This window comes from Trichomycterus rosablanca, chromosome 17 (assembly GCF_030014385.1).
Source record: "Trichomycterus rosablanca isolate fTriRos1 chromosome 17, fTriRos1.hap1, whole genome shotgun sequence".
NCBI classification, from domain to species: domain Eukaryota; kingdom Metazoa; phylum Chordata; class Actinopteri; order Siluriformes; family Trichomycteridae; genus Trichomycterus; species Trichomycterus rosablanca.
The window spans coordinates 18098986-18116059 of record NC_086004.1 but is presented as its reverse complement, the minus strand read 5'-3'; the positions used below and the strand labels follow the sequence as shown (position 1 = coordinate 18116059).

Sequence of the window (17074 nt, the reverse complement as noted above, 5' to 3'; positions counted from 1 at the left end):
TGCTTGTTAACAGCTTTTAACTAACCGAAACACTGCCACATCACCTCTCTGCTGCGTTCTCCTTACTGGCTTTCCAGTCTGTACCATGCGACCTTTGAGTCACTAGTTTTGCTCATGTTGATCCTCCACCCAGAACTTGAGGAAGACAGGCACCAAGGCTCATTTCTGTACTCGCACCCAAGTGGTGGAATGAACTTCCCCTGTTTGTACATCTGAGTCTCTCACCATCTTTAAAAGACAATTAAAGACCCACCTCTTTACTAAGCACTCAGGCTAGCATGCACTTACTAACCTTCTGTAGCATCTTATTTAAGTTTTAGTAATTTAAAAAGTTAAAAATCTTTTCAAGCATTTATCTATGCAAAACATGAATAGGAATGTTGGAAATCCATTGTTGTATATTATTTGAGGGGAATAATCAGTGGTAAGTTGATTTTATTTAATAGTAGCTCAAGTTAATGCTAATTTTCTTTCAAGTCTTGTTAGGAATGTCAGAAATCCATTGTTGTATATTATTTGAGGGGAACAATCAGTGGTAGGTTTATTTTATTTATAGTAGCTGAAGTTAATGCTAATTTTTCTTCATACATTGTAAATGATCTTTTCCAAGTCTTGTAAGCCTCCGAATTTTTGATATGTTTAGCCTCTTCACTTGTTTTTTTCACTCAAGTCAAACATGGGCAGAATTCAAAAGCACGACCCCGGCAGGACTTGAACCTGCAATCTTCTGGTCCGAAGTCAGACGCCTTATCCATTAGGCCACGAGGCCCTGAGTTGTGTGTTTATTTGTGTGTTGATTGTGGCTAATTCATTTTTTTCGCAAGGAACACAGTGACGCATAATATTATTTAATTGTAGTGTAAGTTACTGCTAATTTTTCTTCATACATTGGAAAGGATCTTAATCATCCTAGGATCTTAACCAAGTGTTGAAAGTCTCATAATCCTTGATATATTCAGTTTCTTCACTTCAACTCAAACATGGGTGAAGTTTAAAGACACGACCCTGGCAGGACTCGAACCTGCAATCTTCTGATCCGAAGTCAGACGCCTTATCCGTTAGGCCACAAGGCCTCAGCTTACCTTGGTTTTTGTGTTTTGCAATGTCGGAAATCCATTGTTGTATACTATTTGAGGGGAACAATCAGTGGTAGGTTTATTTTCTTTATAGTAGCTCAAGTTAATGCTCATTTTGATGGTTAAGGGCCTTGCTCAAGGGCCCAACAGTGGCAACCTGGCAGCGGTGGGGTTTGAAATGGCAACCTTCTAATTACTGGTCTAGTACCTTAACCACTAAGCCAAAACCGCCCTTATTATTATTCAATAATGGTTTAAGTTACTGCCTAATTTTCTTTATACATTGGAAAGGATCTTAATCATCCTAGGAGCCTAAACAAGTCTTGAAAGTCTCATAAGCCTTGATATATTCAGTTTCTTCATCTCAAATCAAACATGGGTGGAGTTTAAAGACACGACTCTGGCAGGACTCAAACCTGCAATCTCCTTATCTGAAGTCAGACGCCTTATCCATTAGGCCACGAGGCCCTGAGTTGTGTGTTTATTTGTGTGTTGATTGTGGCTAATTCATTTTTTTCGCAAGAAATAAAGTGACGCATAATATTATTCAATTGTAGTTTAAGTTACTGCTAATTTTTCTTCATACATTGGAAAGGATCTTAATCATCCTAGGATCCTAACCAAGTCTTGAAAGTCTCATAACCCTTGATATATTCAGTTTCTTCACTTTAAATTAAACATGGGTGGCGTTTAAAGACACGACCCTGGCAGGACTCGAACCTACAATCTTCTGATCCGAAGTCAGACGCCTTATCCGTTAGGCCACAAGGCCTCAGTTTGCCTTGGTTTTTGTGTTTTGCAATGTCGGAAATCCATTGTTGTATATTATTTGAGGGGAACAATCAGTGGTAGGTTTATTTTATTTATAGTAGCTCAAGTTAATGCTCATTTTTCTTCATTTATTGTAAATGATCTTTTCCAAGTCTTGAAAGCCTTCGCATCTTTGATATGTTTAGCTTCTTCACTTGTTTTTTCACTCGTCAAACATGGGCAGAATTCAAAAGCACGACCTCGGCAGGACTCGAACCTGCAATCTTCTGATCCGAAGTCAGACACCTTATCCATTAGGCCACAAGGCCCTGAGTTGTGTGTTTATTTGTGTGTTGATTGTGGCTAATTCATTTTTTTCGCAATAAATACAGTGACGCATAATATTATTTAATTGTAGTTTAAGTTACTGCTAATTTTCTTTATACATTGGAAAGGATCTTAATCATCCTAGGATCCTAACCAAGTCTTGAAAGTCTCATAATCCTTGATATACTCAGTTTCTTCACTTCAAATCAAACATAGGTGGAGTTTAAAGACACGACCCTGGCAGGACTCGAACCTGCAATCTTCTGATCCGAAGTCAAACGTCTTATCCTTATCCATTAGGCCACAAGGCCTCAGTTCACACTCAACCAAAACACTGTCACATCACCCCACTGCTGCACTCTCTTTACTGGCTTTCCAGTCTGTACCATGCAACCTATGAGCCACTATTTTTTTTCATGTTGATCCTCCATCCAGAACTTGAGGAAGACAGGCACCAAGTCTCATTTCTGTACTAGCACCCAAGTGGTGGAATGAACTTCCCCTGTTTGTACATCTGAGTCTCTCACCATCTTTAAAAGACAAGGCAACAGGAAGCATAGAGTGACACCCTGTAGTCCCAAAAAGACCACATTTCCCACAAGACACTGCCCAAGTTAGGCAAAATTCACGACACCTGGACTCAGCACTATATCAGTGTGATTGTGGGTCAATGTAGTAAATCCATCATTGCATAATATTTAAGTGAAATATTTGGTAGCTTAAGTTAATGCTTATTTTTCCTCATACATTGGAAGGGATCTTTATCTAACCAGGTCTTGTAAGGCTCAGAATCTGTGATATGTTCAGCTTCTTCACTTTTTGTTTTCACTTAAGGCAAACATTATTTAGCTTCCTCAATCAAGTCAAACATGGACAAAATTCTACATCACAACCCCGGCAGGACTCGAACATGCAATCTTCTGATCCGAAGTCAGACGCCTTATCCATTAGACAACGAGGCCTTGGGCTGCCTTTTTTTGTGTTTTGCATTGTTTTTGAATGTTGGAAATCCATCAATGTATGTATATTATTTGAGAAGAATAAACAGTGTTCTCAGAAACTTTATTATGTTCATCTTGTTCACTACTTGTCAAACATGGGCAGAATTCAAAACCACGACCCTGGCAGGACTCGAACCTGCAATCTTCTGGATAAAAGGCTGAAAATATAAATGTAAATGTAAATCTTGTTCACTTGTTTTTTACTTGTCAAACATGGGCAGAATTCAAAACCACGACCCTGGCAGGACTTGAACCTGCAACCTTCTGATCTGAAGTCAGACGCCTTATCCATAAGGCCACAAGGCCTCTGCTTGTCAACAGCTTTTAACTAACCGAAACACTGCCACATCACCTCTCTGCTGCGTTGTCCTTACTGGCTTTCCAGTCTGTACCATGCGACCTTTTAGTCACTAGTTTTGCTCATGTTGATCCTCCACCCAGAACTTGAGGAAGACACCAAGGCTCATTTCTTTACTAGCACCCAAGTGGTGGAATGAACTTCCCCTGTTTGTACATCTGAGTCTCTCACCATCTTTAAAAGACAATTAAAGACCCACCTCTTTACTAAGCACTCAGGCTAGCATGCACTTACTAACCTTCTGTAGCATCTTATTTAAATTTTAGTAATTTAAAAAGTTAAAGATCTTTTCAAGCATTTATCTATGCAAAACATCAGTGGTAGGTTTATTTTATTTATAGTAGCTGAAGTTAATGCTCATTTTTCTTCATACATTGTAAATGATCTTTTACAAGTCTTGTAAGCCTCCGAATTTTTGATATGTTTAGCCTCTTCACTTGTTTTTTTCACTCAAGTCAAACATGGGCAGAATTCAAAACCTCGACCCCGGCAGGACTTGAACCTGCAATCTTCTGATCCGAAGTCAGACACCTTATCCATTAGGCCACGAGGCCCTGAGTTGTGTGTTTATTTGTGTGTTGATTGTGGCTAATTAATTTTTTTCGCAAGGAACACAGTGACGCATAATATTATTTAATTGTAGTGTAAGTTACTGATATACTCAGTTTCTTCACTTCAAATCAAACATGGGTGGAGTTTAAAGACACGACCCTGGCAGGACTCGAACCTGCAATCTTCTGATCCGAAGTCAGACGCCTTATCCGTTAGGCCACAAGGCCTCAGCTTACCTTGGTTTTTGTGTTTTGCAATGTCGGAAATCCATTGTTGTATATTATTTGAGGGGAACAATCAGTGGTAGGTTTATTTTATTTATAGTAGCTCAAGTTAATGCTCATTTTTCTTCATTTATTGTAAATGATCCTTTTCCAAGTCTTGAAAGCCTCCGCATCTTTGATATGTTTAGCTTCTTCACTTGTTTTTTCACTCGTCAAACATGGGCAGAATTCAAAAGCACGACCTCGGCAGGACTCGAACCTGCAATCTTCTGATCCGAAGTCAGACACCTTATCCATTAGGCCACAAGGCCCTGAGTTGTGTGTTTATTTGTGTGTTGATTGTGGCTAATTCATTTTTTTCGCAATAAATACAGTGACGCATAATATTATTTAATTGTAGTTTAAGTTACTGCTAATTTTCTTTATACATTGGAAAGGATCTTAATCATCCTAGGATCCTAACCAAGTCTTGAAAGTCTCATAATCCTTGATATACTCAGTTTCTTCACTTCAAATCAAACATAGGTGGAGTTTAAAGACACGACCCTGGCAGGACTCGAACCTGCAATCTTCTGATCCGAAGTCAAACGTCTTATCCTTATCCATTAGGCCACAAGGCCTCAGTTCACACTCAACCAAAACACTGTCACATCACCCCACTGCTGCACTCTCTTTACTGGCTTTCCAGTCTGTACCATGCAACCTATGAGCCACTATTTTTTTTCATGTTGATCCTCCATCCAGAACTTGAGGAAGACAGGCAACAAGCCTCTGCTTGTCAACAGCTTTTAACTAACCGAAACACTGCCACATCACCTCTCTGCTGCGTTGTCCTTACTGGCTTTCCAGTCTGTACCATGCGACCTTTTAGTCACTAGTTTTGCTCATGTTGATCCTCCACCCAGAACTTGAGGAAGACACCAAGGCTCATTTCTGTACTAGCACCCAAGTGGTGGAATGAACTTCCCCTGTTTGTACATCTGAGTCTCTCATCATCTTTAAAAGACAATTAAAGACCCACCTCTTTACTAAGCACTCAGGCTAGCATGCACTTACTAACCTTCTGTAGCATCTTATTTAAATTTTAGTAATTTAAAAAGTTAAAGATCTTTTCAAGCATTTATCTATGCAAAACATCAGTGGTAGGTTTATTTTATTTATAGTAGCTGAAGTTAATGCTCATTTTTCTTCATACATTGTAAATGATCTTTTACAAGTCTTGTAAGCCTCCGAATTTTTGATATGTTTAGCCTCTTCACTTGTTTTTTTCACTCAAGTCAAACATGGGCAGAATTCAAAACCTCGACCCCGGCAGGACTTGAACCTGCAATCTTCTGATCCGAAGTCAGACACCTTATCCATTAGGCCACGAGGCCCTGAGTTGTGTGTTTATTTGTGTGTTGATTGTGGCTAATTAATTTTTTTCGCAAGGAACACAGTGACGCATAATATTATTTAATTGTAGTGTAAGTTACTGATATACTCAGTTTCTTCACTTCAAATCAAACATGGGTGGAGTTTAAAGACACGACCCTGGCAGGACTCGAACCTGCAATCTTCTGATCCGAAGTCAGACGCCTTATCCGTTAGGCCACAAGGCCTCAGCTTACCTTGGTTTTTGTGTTTTGCAATGTCGGAAATCCATTGTTGTATATTATTTGAGGGGAATAATCAGTGGTAGATTGATTTTATTTATAGTAGCTCAAGTTAATGCTTATTTTTTGCTCATCATCTTCATTTATTGTAAATGATCTTTTTCAAGTCTTGAAAGCCTCCGCATCTTTGATATGTTTAGCTTCTTCACTTGTTTTTTTTCAGACACCTTATCCATTAGGCCACAAGGCCCCTGCATTTTTTTCTTTTGTTTGCATTTTTGTGTGTTAATTTTGGCTAATAATGCTTTGAGCACTTGTGAGTCTATTGGATCTGTGCATGTTTTTGTGAAAGGAAACTGGAGCACCTGGAGGAAACCCATGCAGACATGGGAAGAACATGCAAACTCCACACTGAAAGGTCCCAGACCACTCCATCTGGGAATCAGACCCAGGACCATTGTGCTGTGAGGCAACACTGTGCTGCCCTACAATGAGTAGTCCAGTACATTAACCATTGAGTTATTATTGTAACAGGGTGATCGCCTTCCATTGCGTCCACAGGCAACAGGAGGCATAGAGTGACACACTGAAGTCCTAAAAAGATTACATTTCCCATGAGACACTGCCCTAGTTAGACAAAATTCATGACACCTGGACTGAGCACTATATCAGTGTGATTGTGGATCAATGTAGTGCTGAGTCTTTGTCATTCTGAGACTAAGACACTAAGTTAGCTGCTGTGTGTGTGAAACGTGTTAAGTAAACAAGTCAAGCAGAAAGATTTCACTTTCTTAACCCTCCTGTTATGTTATGGGTCAAACTGACCCGGAAACATCATTGCTGTTCCTGAGAAATGAACATAACAGGAGGGTTAAACAAAACATCTAAAAGTAAAATGATAATTACCCCAAGATTACGATCAGTGTTGTTGGAGGGTACAAGGGGCTGATCACCTTCACTAATAATAATCACCAATAATAATTCTCCCCTTTGTGAACCGATTAGTGTCTGTTGAAATATTAGAACTGCTCAGGTGTGCAAACTGGAGTTAAACTCATTCCATGTTGTCCATCAATCAACCATGAGAATAGTTCAGTTAGCAGAACACTGAACTTTCATGCTCTGTACTGCTTTGGTCCCTGATCTTGGTGATTACAGTTACACAGTTGACAATTTTTAGCTGTACTTGGGTCCTAAACTGGTGCACATACGCATAAGGCTATTGTTGTCAGAGTTGGAAACAAATGTCACTTTACAGTATGTTGAAAGTAAATGAGTTTGGATGGTCAGATATAATTCATAATTCCTTCAAGGAAAAGATTCTGCTTGTGATTTTACAAAGACGTATAGTACCACTAAGTTGACGTTTTCTTTGTCCATGTTTTTTTCTGCATGACTGTGCCTACTTCTGCACATGCTCCAACAATGTATCTTCACAGAGTGTGTGTGCTTAACCGGCCTGCTTGCAGTCACGACCTGTCTACTATTAAAAATGAATGGTGTATCATGAAGAGGAAACTTAGACAGTGGCGACCATGGACCGTTGATGTCTATGATTAAGGAAGAATATGAAAAAATTTGACTTGCAAAGCTGAAACAATTAGTATCCTCAGAAATACTGTCGAAGAATCCCATAAATCCATCACTGCATATTATTTGGTGGCTTAAGTCAGTGCTTACTTTTCTTTATACATTGGAAAGGATCTTGTAAGTCTCACAATCTTCACTTGTTTTTTTCACTCAAGTCAAACATGAGCAGAGTTCAAAAGCACGACCCTGGTAGGACTCGAACCTTCAATCTTCTGATTCGAAGTCAGACGCCTTATCCATTAGGCCACAAGGCCCTGGGTTGTGTGTTTATTTGTGGCCAATTAATTTTTTTGCCTGGAATACAGTGATGAATATTACATTCACGGCATTTTAGCAGATGCTCTTACCTAAAGCGACTTACAGTTGTGACAGTATACAATCTAAGCAATTGAGGGTTAAGGGCCTTACTCAAAGGCCCAACAGTGGCAACCTGGCAGCGGTGGGGTTTGAAACGGCAACCTTCTAATTACTGGTCTATTACCTTAACTACTTGGCCAAAACCACCCTTATTATTATTCAATGGTAGTTTAAGTTACTGCCTAATTTTCTTTATACATTGGAAAGGATCTTAATCATCCTAGGAGCCTAACCAAGTCTTGAAAGTCTCATAACCCTTGATAAATTCAGTTTCTTCACTTAAAATGAAACATGGGTGGAGTTTAAAGACACGACCCTGGCAGGACTCGAACCTGCAATCTTCTGATCCGAAGTCAGACGCCTTATCCATTAGGCCACAAGGCCTCAGTTCACACTCAACCAAAACACTGTCACATCACCCCACTGCTGCACTCTCTTTACTGGCTTTCCAGTCTGTACCATGCAACCTATGAGCCACTATTTTTTCTCATGTTGATCCTCCATCCAGAACTTGAGGAAGACAGGCACCAAGTCTCATTTCTGTACTAGCACCCAAGTGGTGGAATGAACTTCCCCTGTTTGTACATCTGAGTCTCTCACCATCTTTAAAAGACAAGGCAACAGGAAGCATAGAGTGACACCCTGTAGTCCCAAAAAGACCACATTTCCCACAAGACACTGCCCAAGTTAGGCAAAATTCACGACACCTGGACTCAGCACTATATCAGTGTGATTGTGGGTCAATGTAGTAAATCCATCATTGCATAATATTTAAGGGAAATATTTGGTAGCTTAAGTTAATGCTTATTTTTCCTCATACATTGGAAGGGATCTTTATCTAACCAGGTCTTGTAAGGCTCAGAATCTGTGATATGTTCAGCTTCTTCACTTTTTGTTTTCACTTGAGGCAAACATTATTTAACTTCCTCAATCAAGTCAAACATGGACAAAATTCTACATCACAACCCCGGCAGGACTCGAACATGCAATCTTCTGATCCGAAGTCAGACGCCTTATCCATTAGGCCACAAGGCCCCTGCATTTTTTTCTTTTGTTTGCGTTTTTGTGTGTTAATTTTGGCTAATAATGCTTTGAGCACTTGTGAGTCTATTGGATCTGTGCATGTTTTTGTGAAAGGAAACTGGAGCACCTGGAGGAAACCCATGCAGACATGGGAAGAACATGCAAACTCCACACTGAAAGGTCCCAGACCACTGCATCTGGGAATCAGACCCAGGACCATTGTGCTGTGAGGCAACACTGTGCTGCCCTACAATGAGTAGTCCAGTACATTAACCATTGAGTTATTATTTTAACAGGGTGATCGCCTTCCATTGCGTCCACAGGCAACAGGAGGCATAGAGTGACACACTGAAGTCCTAAAAAGATTACATTTCCCATGAGACACTGCCCTAGTTAGACAAAATTCATGACACCTGGACTGAGAACTATATCAGTGTGATTGTGGATCAATGTAGTGCTGAGTCTTTGTCATTCTGAGACTAAGACACTAAGTTAGCTGCTGTGTGTGTGAAACGTGTTAAGTAAACAAGTCAAGCAGAAAGATTTCGCTTTCTTAACCCTCCTGTTATGTTATGGGTCAAACTGACCCGGGAACATCATTGCTGTTCCTGAGAAATGAACATAACAGGAGGGTTAAACAAAACATCTAAAAGTAAAATGATAATTACCCCAAGATTACGATCAGTGTTGTTGGAGGGTACAAGGGGCTGATCACCTTCACTAATAATAATCACCAATAATAATTCTCCCCTTTGTGAACCGATTAGTGTCTGTTGAAATATTAGAACTGCTCAGGTGTGCAAACTGGAGTTAAACTCATTCCATGTTGTCCATCAATAAACCATGAGCATAGTTCAGTTAGCAGAACACTGAACTTTCATGCTCTGTACTGCTTTGATCCCTGATCTTGGTGATTACAGTTACACAGTTGACAATTTTTAGCTGTACTTGGGTCCTAAACTGGTGCACATACGCATAAGGCTATTGTTGTCAGAGTTGGAAACAAATGTCACTTTACAGTATGTTGAAAGTAAATGAGTTTGGATGGTCAGATATAATTCATAATTCCTTCAAGGAAAAGATTCTGCTTGTGATTTTACAAAGACGTATAGTACCACTAAGTTGAGGTTTTCTTTGTCCATGTTTTTTTCTGCATGACTGTGCCTACTTCTGCACATGCTCCAACAATGTATCTTCACAGAGTGTGTGTGCTTAACCGGCCTGCTTGCAGTCACGACCTGTCTACTATTAAAAATGAATGGTGTATCATGAAGAGGAAACTTAGACAGTGGCGACCATGGACCGTTGATGTCTATGATTAAGGAAGAATATGAAAAAATTTGACTTGCAAAGCTGAAACAATTAGTATCCTCAGAAATACTGTCGAAGAATCCCATAAATCCATCACTGCATATTATTTGGTGGCTTAAGTCAGTGCTTACTTTTCTTTATACATTGGAAAGGATCTTGTAAGTCTCACAATCTTCACTTGTTTTTTTCACTCAAGTCAAACATGAGCAGAGTTCAAAAGCACGACCCTGGTAGGACTCGAACCTGCAATCTTCCGATTCGAAGTCAGACACCTTATCCATTAGGCCACAAGGCCCTGGGTTGTGTGTTTATTTGTGTGTTGATTGTGGCCAATTCAATTTTTTGCCAGGAATACAGTGATGAATATTACATTCACGGCATTTTAGCAGACGCTTTTACCCAAAGCGACTTACAGTTGTGACAGTATACAATCTAAGCAATTGAGAGTTAAGGGCCTTGCTCAAGGGCCCAACAGTTGCAACCTGGCAGTGGTGGGGTTTGAAACCGCAACCTTCTAATTACTGGTCTAGTACCTTAACCACTAGGCCAAAACTGCCCTTATTATTATATTATTATTCAATGGTAGTTTGTTACTGCCTAATCTTCTTTATACATTGGAAAGGATCTTAATCATCCTAGGAGCCTAACCAAGTCTTGAAAGTCTCATAACCCTTGATATATTCAGTTTCTTCACTTCAAATCAAACATGGGTGGAATTTAAAGACACGACCCCGGCAGGACTCGAACCTGTAATCTCCTGATCCGAAGTCAGACACCTTATCCATTAGGCCACAAGGCCCTGAGTTGTGTGTTTATTTGTGTGTTGATTGTGGCTAATTAATTTTTTTCGCAATAACTACAGTGACGCATAATGTTATTCAATTGTAGTTTAAGTTACTGCTAATTTTTCTTCATACATTGGAAAGGATCTTAATCATCCTAGGATCCTAACCAAGTCTTGAAAGTCTCATAACCCTTGATATATTCAGTTTCTTCACTTTAAATTAAACATGGGTGGAGTTTAAAGACACGACCCTGGCAGGACTCGAACCTACAATCTTCTGATCCGAAGTCAGACGCCTTATCCATTAGGCCACAAGGCCTCAGTTTGCCTTGGTTTTTGTGTTTTGCAATGTCGGAAATCCATTGTTGTATATTATTTGAGGGGAACAATCAGTGGTAGGTTTATTTTATTTATAGTAGCTCAAGTTAATGCTCATTTTTCTTCATTTATTGTAAATGATCTTTTCCAAGTCTTGAAAGCCTTCGCATCTTTGATATGTTTAGCTTCTTCACTTGTTTTTTCACTCGTCAAACATGGGCAGAATTCAAAAGCACGACCTCGGCAGGACTCGAACCTGCAATCTTCTGATCCGAAGTCAGACACCTTATCCATTAGGCCACGAGGCCCCTGCATTTTTTTTATCTTTTGTTTGCATGTTTGTGTGTTCATTTTGGCTACTAATGCTTTGAGCACTTGTGAGTCTATTGGATCTGTGCATGTTTTTGTGGAAGGAAACTGGAGCACCTGGAGGAAACCCATGCAGACATGGGAAGAACATGCAAACTCCACACTGAAAGGTCCCAGACCACTCCATCTGGGAATCAGACCCAGGACCATTGTGCTGTGAGGCAACACTGTGCTGCCCTACAATGAGTAGTCCAGTACATTAACCATTGAGTTATTATTGTAACAGGGTGATCACCTTCCATTGCGTCCACAGGCAACAGGAGGCATACATTTCCCATGAGACACTGCCCTAGTTAGACAAAATTCATGACACCTGGACTGAGCACTATATCAGTGTGATTGTGGATCAATGTAGTGCTGAGTCTTTGTCATTCTGAGACTAAGACACTAAGTTAGCTGCTGTGTGTGTGAAACGTGTTAAGTAAACAAGTCAAGCAGAAAGATTTCGCTTTCTTAACCCTCCTGTTATGTTATGGGTCAAACTGACCCGGGGGAACATCATTGCTGTTCCTGAGAAATGAACATAACAGGAGGGTTAAAAAAAACATCTAAAAGTAAAATGATAATTACCCCAAGATTACGATCAGTGTTGTTGGAGGGTACAAGGGTACATTACACCAATAATAATTCTCCCCTTTGTGAATCGATTAGTGTCTGTTGAAATATTAGAACTGTTCAGGTGTGCAAACTGGAGTTAAACTCATTCCATGTTGTCCATTTACATTTTCCAGACGCTTTTATCCAAAGCGACTTACACAATGAGCAATTGAGGGTTAAGGGCCTTGCTAAGGGACCCAACAGTGGCAACTTGGTGGTGGCGGGGTTTGAACCGGCAACCTTCTGTTTACTAGTCCAGTACCTTAACCACTGAGCTTTCACTGGCCCTTGTCCATCAATCAACCATGAGCATAGTTCATTTAGCAGAACACTGAACTTTCATGCTCTGTACTGCTTTGAGCCCTGATCTTGGTGATTACAGTTACACAGTTGACAATTTTTAGCTGCTGCACTCTCTTTACTGGCTTTCCAGTCTGTACCATGCAACCTATGAGCCACTATTTTTTCTCATAGTGGCTCATAGGTTGCATGGTACAGACTGGAAAGCCAGTAAAGAGAGTGCAGCAGTGGGGTGATGTGACAGTGTTTTGGTTGAGAGTGAACTGAGGCCTTGTGGTCTAATGGATAAGGTGTTTGACTCCGGATCAGAAGATTGCAGGTTCGAGTCCTGCCAGGGTTGTGTCTTTAAACTCCACCCATGTTTGAGAACTTGAGGAAGACAGGCACCAAGACTCATTTCTGTACTAGCACCCAAGTGGTGGAATTAACTTCCCCTGTTTGTACATCTGAGTCTCTCACCATCTTTAAAAGACAAGGCAACAGGAACCATAGAGTGACACCCTGTAGTCCTAAAAAGACCACATTTCCCACAAGACACTGCCCAAGTTAGGCAAAATTCACGACACCTGGACACAGGACTATATCAGTGTGATTGTGGGTCAATGTAGTAAATCCATCATTGCATAATATTTAAGGGAAATATTCGGTAGCTTAAGTTAATGCTTATTTTTCCTCATACATTGGAAAGGATCTTTATCTAACCAGGTCTTGAAAGGCTCAGAATCTGTGATATGTTCAACTTTTTTGTTTTCACTTGAGGCAAACATTCTTTAGCTTCCTCAATCAAGTCAAACATGGACAAAATTCTACATCACAACCCCGGCAGGACTCGAACATGCAATCTTCTGATCCAAAATCAAACACCTTATCCATTAGGCCACCATTTTTTGTGTTTTGCTTTGTTTTGTTTTTTTGTCTAGGAATGTTGGAAATCCATCAATGTGTGTATATTATTTAAGAGAAATAATCAGTGTTCTCAGAAACTTTATTATGTTCATCTTGTTCACTTGTTTTTTACTTGTCAAACATGGGCAGAATTCAAAATCACGACCCTGGCAGGACTCGAACCTGCAATCTTCTGATCCGAAGTCAGACGCCTTATCCATTAGGCCACAAGGCCTCTGATCATCAGCAGCTCATCGTATCCTGGCCTTTAACTAACCGAAACACTGCCACATCACCCCACTGCTGCGTTCTCTTTCATGGCTTTCCAGTCTGTAACATGCGACCTTTGAGTCACTAGTTTTGCTCATGTTGATCCTCCACCCAGAACTTGAGGAAGACACCAAGGCTCATTTCTGTACTAGCACCCAAGTGGTGGAATGAACTTCCCCTGTTTGTACATCTGAGTCTCTCACCATCTTTAAAAGACAAGGCAACAGGAACCATAGAGTGACACCCTGTAGTCCTAAAAAGACCACATTTCCCACAAGACACTGCACAAGTTAGGCAAAATTCACGACACCTGGACTCAGCACTATATCAGTGTGATTGTGGGTCAATGTAGTAAATCCATCATTGCATAATATTTAAGGGAAATATTCGGTAGCTTAAGTTAATGCTTATTTTTCCTCATACATTGGAAAGGATCTTTATCTAACCAGGTCTTGTAAGGCTCAGAATCTGTGATATGTTCAACTTTTTTGTTTTCACTTGAGGCAAACATTCTTTAGCTTCCTCAATCAAGTCAAACATGGACAAAATTCTAAATCACAACCCCGGCAGGACTCGAACATGCAATCTTCTGATCCAAAATCAAACACCTTATCCACTAGGCCACCATTTTTTGTGTTTTGCTTTGTTTTGTTTTTTTGTCTAGGAATGTTGGAAATCTATCAATGTGTGTATATTATTTGAGAGAAATAATCAGTGTTCTCAGAAACTTTATTATGTTCATCTTGTTCACTTGTTTTTTACTTGTCAAACATGGGCAGAATTCAAAATCACGACCCTGGCAGGACTCGAACCTGCAATCTTCTGATCCGAAGTCAGACGCCTTATCCATTAGGCCACAAGGTCTCTGATCAGCAGCAGCTCATCGTATCCTGGCCTTTAACTAACTGAAACACTGCCACATCACCCCTCTGCTGCGTTCTCTTTCATGGCTTTCCAGTCTGTAACATGCGACCTTTGAGTCACTAGTTTTGCTCATGTTGATCCTCCACCCAGAACTTGAGGAAGACACCAAGGCTCATTTCTGTACTAGCACCCAAGTGGTGGAATGAACTTCCCCTGTTTGTACATCTGAGTCTCTCACCATCTTTAAAAGACAAGGCAAGAGGAAGCATAGAGCGACACCCTGTAGTCCTAAAAAGACCACATTTCCCACAAGACACTGCACAAGTTAGGCAAAATTCACGACACCTGGACTCAGCACTATATCAGTGTGATTGTGGGTCAATGTAGTAAATCCATCATTGCATAATATTTAAGGGAAATATTCGGTAGCTTAAGTTAATGCTTATTTTTCCTCATACATTGGAAAGGATCTTTATCTAACCAGGTCTTGTAAGGCTCAGAATCTGTGATATGTTCAACTTTTTTGTTTTCACTTGAGGCAAACATTCTTTAGCTTCCTCAATCAAGTCAAACATGGACAAAATTCTAAATCACAACCCCGGCAGGACTCGAACATGCAATCTTCTGATCCAAAATCAAACACCTTATCCACTAGGCCACCATTTTTTGTGTTTTGCTTTGTTTTGTTTTTTTGTCTAGGAATGTTGGAAATCTATCAATGTGTGTATATTATTTGAGAGAAATAATCAGTGTTCTCAGAAACTTTATTATGTTCATCTTGTTCACTTGTTTTTTACTTGTCAAACATGGGCAGAATTCAAAATCACGACCCTGGCAGGACTCGAACCTGCAATCTTCTGATCCGAAGTCAGACGCCTTATCCATTAGGCCACAAGGCCTCTGATCATCAGCAGCTCATCGTATCCTGGCCTTTAACTAACCGAAACACTGCCACATCACCCCTCTGCTGCGTTCTCTTTCATGGCTTTCCAGTCTGTAACATGCGACCTTTGAGTCACTAGTTTTGCTCATGTTGATCCTCCACCCAGAACTTGAGGAAGACACCAAGGCTCATTTCTGTACGAGCACCTAAGTGGTGGAATGAACTTCCCCTGTTTGTACATCTGAGTCTCTCACCATCTTTAAAAGACAATTAAAGACCCACCTCGAACCTGCAATCTTCGGATCCGAACTCAGACGCCTTACCCATTAGGCCACGAGGCCCCTGTGCTGTGCACTCTTCTTCAACAGGTGTTGATTGCCTGTTTGCGTGTTAATTGTGGCTAATAACCTGTTGATGCATGCTCAATAATCCAGGTACACAAATCCACAAAGTTGAATCAGTTTATCTGGACACAAGTTTGTTGTAGAGATACGTTTTGTCACTCAATCCGAAGAAGTCGGATTCGAAGAAGTCATTCGGATTGAGTGACGAAACGTATCTCTACAACAAACTTGTGTCCAGATGAACTGATTCAACTTTGTGGATGTGGCTAATAACGTCTTGAGCACTTGTGAGTCTATTGGATCTTTGCATGCTTTTGTGGAAGGAAACTGGAGCACCTGGTGGAAACCCATGCAGACATGGGGAGAACATGCAAACTCCACACAGAAAGGTCCCAGACCACTCCATCTGGGAATCGGACCCAGGACCTTTGCGCTGTGAGGCAACAGTGCTACCCACTGGGCCACCGTGTTGCCCTACAATGAATAGTCCAGTACATTAACCACTGAGCTATTATTGCCACAAGGCCTCAGTCCATTCACAGCTCGTGAATTGACTCATCGTATCCTGGTTTATAACCAACCGAAACACTGCCACATCACCCCTCTGCTGCGTTCTTTTTACTGGCTTCCCAGTCTGTACCATGCAACCTTTAGGCCACTAGTTTTGCTCATGTTGATCCTCCACCCAGAACTTGAGGAAGACAGGCACCAAGTCTCATTTCTGTACTAGCACCCAAGTGGTGGAATGAACTTCCCCTGTTTGTACATCTGAGTCTCTCACCATCTTTAAAAGACAAGGCAAGAGGAAGCATAGAGCGACACCCTGTAGTCCTAAAAAGACCACATTTCCCACAAGACACTGCCCAAGTTAGGCAAATCTATCTAACCAGCTCTTGTAAGGCTCAGAATCTGTGATATGTTCAACTTTTTTGTTTTTACTTGAGGCACACATTCTTTAGCTTCCTCACTCAAGTCAATCATGGGTAAAATTCTAAATTAAAACCCTTGATATATTCAGTTTCTTCACTTCAAATGAAACATGGGTGGAGTTTAAAGACACGACCCTGGCAGGACTCGAACCTGCAATCTTCTGATCCGAAGTCAGACGCCTTATCCATTAGGCCACAAGGCCCCTGTTTGTTCACAGCTTGTGAATTGACTCATAGGCTTTTAACCAACCAAAACACTGTTACATCACCCCACTGCTGTGTTCTTTTTACAGCTGGCTTTCCAGTCTGTACCATGCAACCTTTGAGTCACTAGTTTTGCTCATGTTGATCCTCCACCCAGAACTTG

The 17074-nt window shown here is 40.7% G+C and overlaps 21 non-coding genes across 21 annotated transcripts; 1 reads left to right on the top strand and 20 right to left on the bottom strand.

Annotated features, from left to right (window-relative positions):
- Window positions 1–696: 696 nt before the first annotated feature.
- Window positions 697–769, bottom strand: trnar-ucg (transfer RNA arginine (anticodon UCG)). The gene has a single exon. It is a non-coding gene; the product is annotated as a tRNA-Arg (tRNA).
- A 231-nt stretch (window positions 770–1000) lies between these two features.
- Window positions 1001–1073, bottom strand: trnar-ucg (transfer RNA arginine (anticodon UCG)). Its single transcript has one exon. It is a non-coding gene; the product is annotated as a tRNA-Arg (tRNA).
- A 702-nt stretch (window positions 1074–1775) lies between these two features.
- Window positions 1776–1848, bottom strand: trnar-ucg (transfer RNA arginine (anticodon UCG)). Its single transcript has one exon. It is a non-coding gene; the product is annotated as a tRNA-Arg (tRNA).
- A 234-nt stretch (window positions 1849–2082) lies between these two features.
- trnar-ucg (transfer RNA arginine (anticodon UCG)) lies at window positions 2083–2155 on the bottom strand. The gene has a single exon. It is a non-coding gene; the product is annotated as a tRNA-Arg (tRNA).
- Window positions 2156–3993: 1838 nt separating this feature from the next.
- trnar-ucg (transfer RNA arginine (anticodon UCG)) lies at window positions 3994–4066 on the bottom strand. Its single transcript has one exon. It is a non-coding gene; the product is annotated as a tRNA-Arg (tRNA).
- A 152-nt stretch (window positions 4067–4218) lies between these two features.
- trnar-ucg (transfer RNA arginine (anticodon UCG)) lies at window positions 4219–4291 on the bottom strand. The gene has a single exon. It is a non-coding gene; the product is annotated as a tRNA-Arg (tRNA).
- A 235-nt stretch (window positions 4292–4526) lies between these two features.
- On the bottom strand, window positions 4527–4599 carry trnar-ucg (transfer RNA arginine (anticodon UCG)). Its single transcript has one exon. It is a non-coding gene; the product is annotated as a tRNA-Arg (tRNA).
- Window positions 4600–5591: 992 nt separating this feature from the next.
- On the bottom strand, window positions 5592–5664 carry trnar-ucg (transfer RNA arginine (anticodon UCG)). Its single transcript has one exon. It is a non-coding gene; the product is annotated as a tRNA-Arg (tRNA).
- Window positions 5665–5816: 152 nt separating this feature from the next.
- Window positions 5817–5889, bottom strand: trnar-ucg (transfer RNA arginine (anticodon UCG)). The gene has a single exon. It is a non-coding gene; the product is annotated as a tRNA-Arg (tRNA).
- Window positions 5890–7654: 1765 nt separating this feature from the next.
- trnar-ucg (transfer RNA arginine (anticodon UCG)) lies at window positions 7655–7727 on the bottom strand. The gene has a single exon. It is a non-coding gene; the product is annotated as a tRNA-Arg (tRNA).
- Window positions 7728–8141: 414 nt separating this feature from the next.
- On the bottom strand, window positions 8142–8214 carry trnar-ucg (transfer RNA arginine (anticodon UCG)). The gene has a single exon. It is a non-coding gene; the product is annotated as a tRNA-Arg (tRNA).
- Window positions 8215–8792: 578 nt separating this feature from the next.
- Window positions 8793–8865, bottom strand: trnar-ucg (transfer RNA arginine (anticodon UCG)). The gene has a single exon. It is a non-coding gene; the product is annotated as a tRNA-Arg (tRNA).
- Window positions 8866–10386: 1521 nt separating this feature from the next.
- Window positions 10387–10459, bottom strand: trnar-ucg (transfer RNA arginine (anticodon UCG)). Its single transcript has one exon. It is a non-coding gene; the product is annotated as a tRNA-Arg (tRNA).
- A 431-nt stretch (window positions 10460–10890) lies between these two features.
- On the bottom strand, window positions 10891–10963 carry trnar-ucg (transfer RNA arginine (anticodon UCG)). The gene has a single exon. It is a non-coding gene; the product is annotated as a tRNA-Arg (tRNA).
- Window positions 10964–11194: 231 nt separating this feature from the next.
- trnar-ucg (transfer RNA arginine (anticodon UCG)) lies at window positions 11195–11267 on the bottom strand. The gene has a single exon. It is a non-coding gene; the product is annotated as a tRNA-Arg (tRNA).
- A 234-nt stretch (window positions 11268–11501) lies between these two features.
- trnar-ucg (transfer RNA arginine (anticodon UCG)) lies at window positions 11502–11574 on the bottom strand. The gene has a single exon. It is a non-coding gene; the product is annotated as a tRNA-Arg (tRNA).
- Window positions 11575–12799: 1225 nt separating this feature from the next.
- trnar-ccg (transfer RNA arginine (anticodon CCG)) lies at window positions 12800–12872 on the top strand. The gene has a single exon. It is a non-coding gene; the product is annotated as a tRNA-Arg (tRNA).
- A 707-nt stretch (window positions 12873–13579) lies between these two features.
- On the bottom strand, window positions 13580–13652 carry trnar-ucg (transfer RNA arginine (anticodon UCG)). Its single transcript has one exon. It is a non-coding gene; the product is annotated as a tRNA-Arg (tRNA).
- An 826-nt stretch (window positions 13653–14478) lies between these two features.
- trnar-ucg (transfer RNA arginine (anticodon UCG)) lies at window positions 14479–14551 on the bottom strand. The gene has a single exon. It is a non-coding gene; the product is annotated as a tRNA-Arg (tRNA).
- An 826-nt stretch (window positions 14552–15377) lies between these two features.
- Window positions 15378–15450, bottom strand: trnar-ucg (transfer RNA arginine (anticodon UCG)). The gene has a single exon. It is a non-coding gene; the product is annotated as a tRNA-Arg (tRNA).
- Window positions 15451–16837: 1387 nt separating this feature from the next.
- On the bottom strand, window positions 16838–16910 carry trnar-ucg (transfer RNA arginine (anticodon UCG)). Its single transcript has one exon. It is a non-coding gene; the product is annotated as a tRNA-Arg (tRNA).
- Between the last annotated feature and the right edge of the window lie 164 nt (window positions 16911–17074).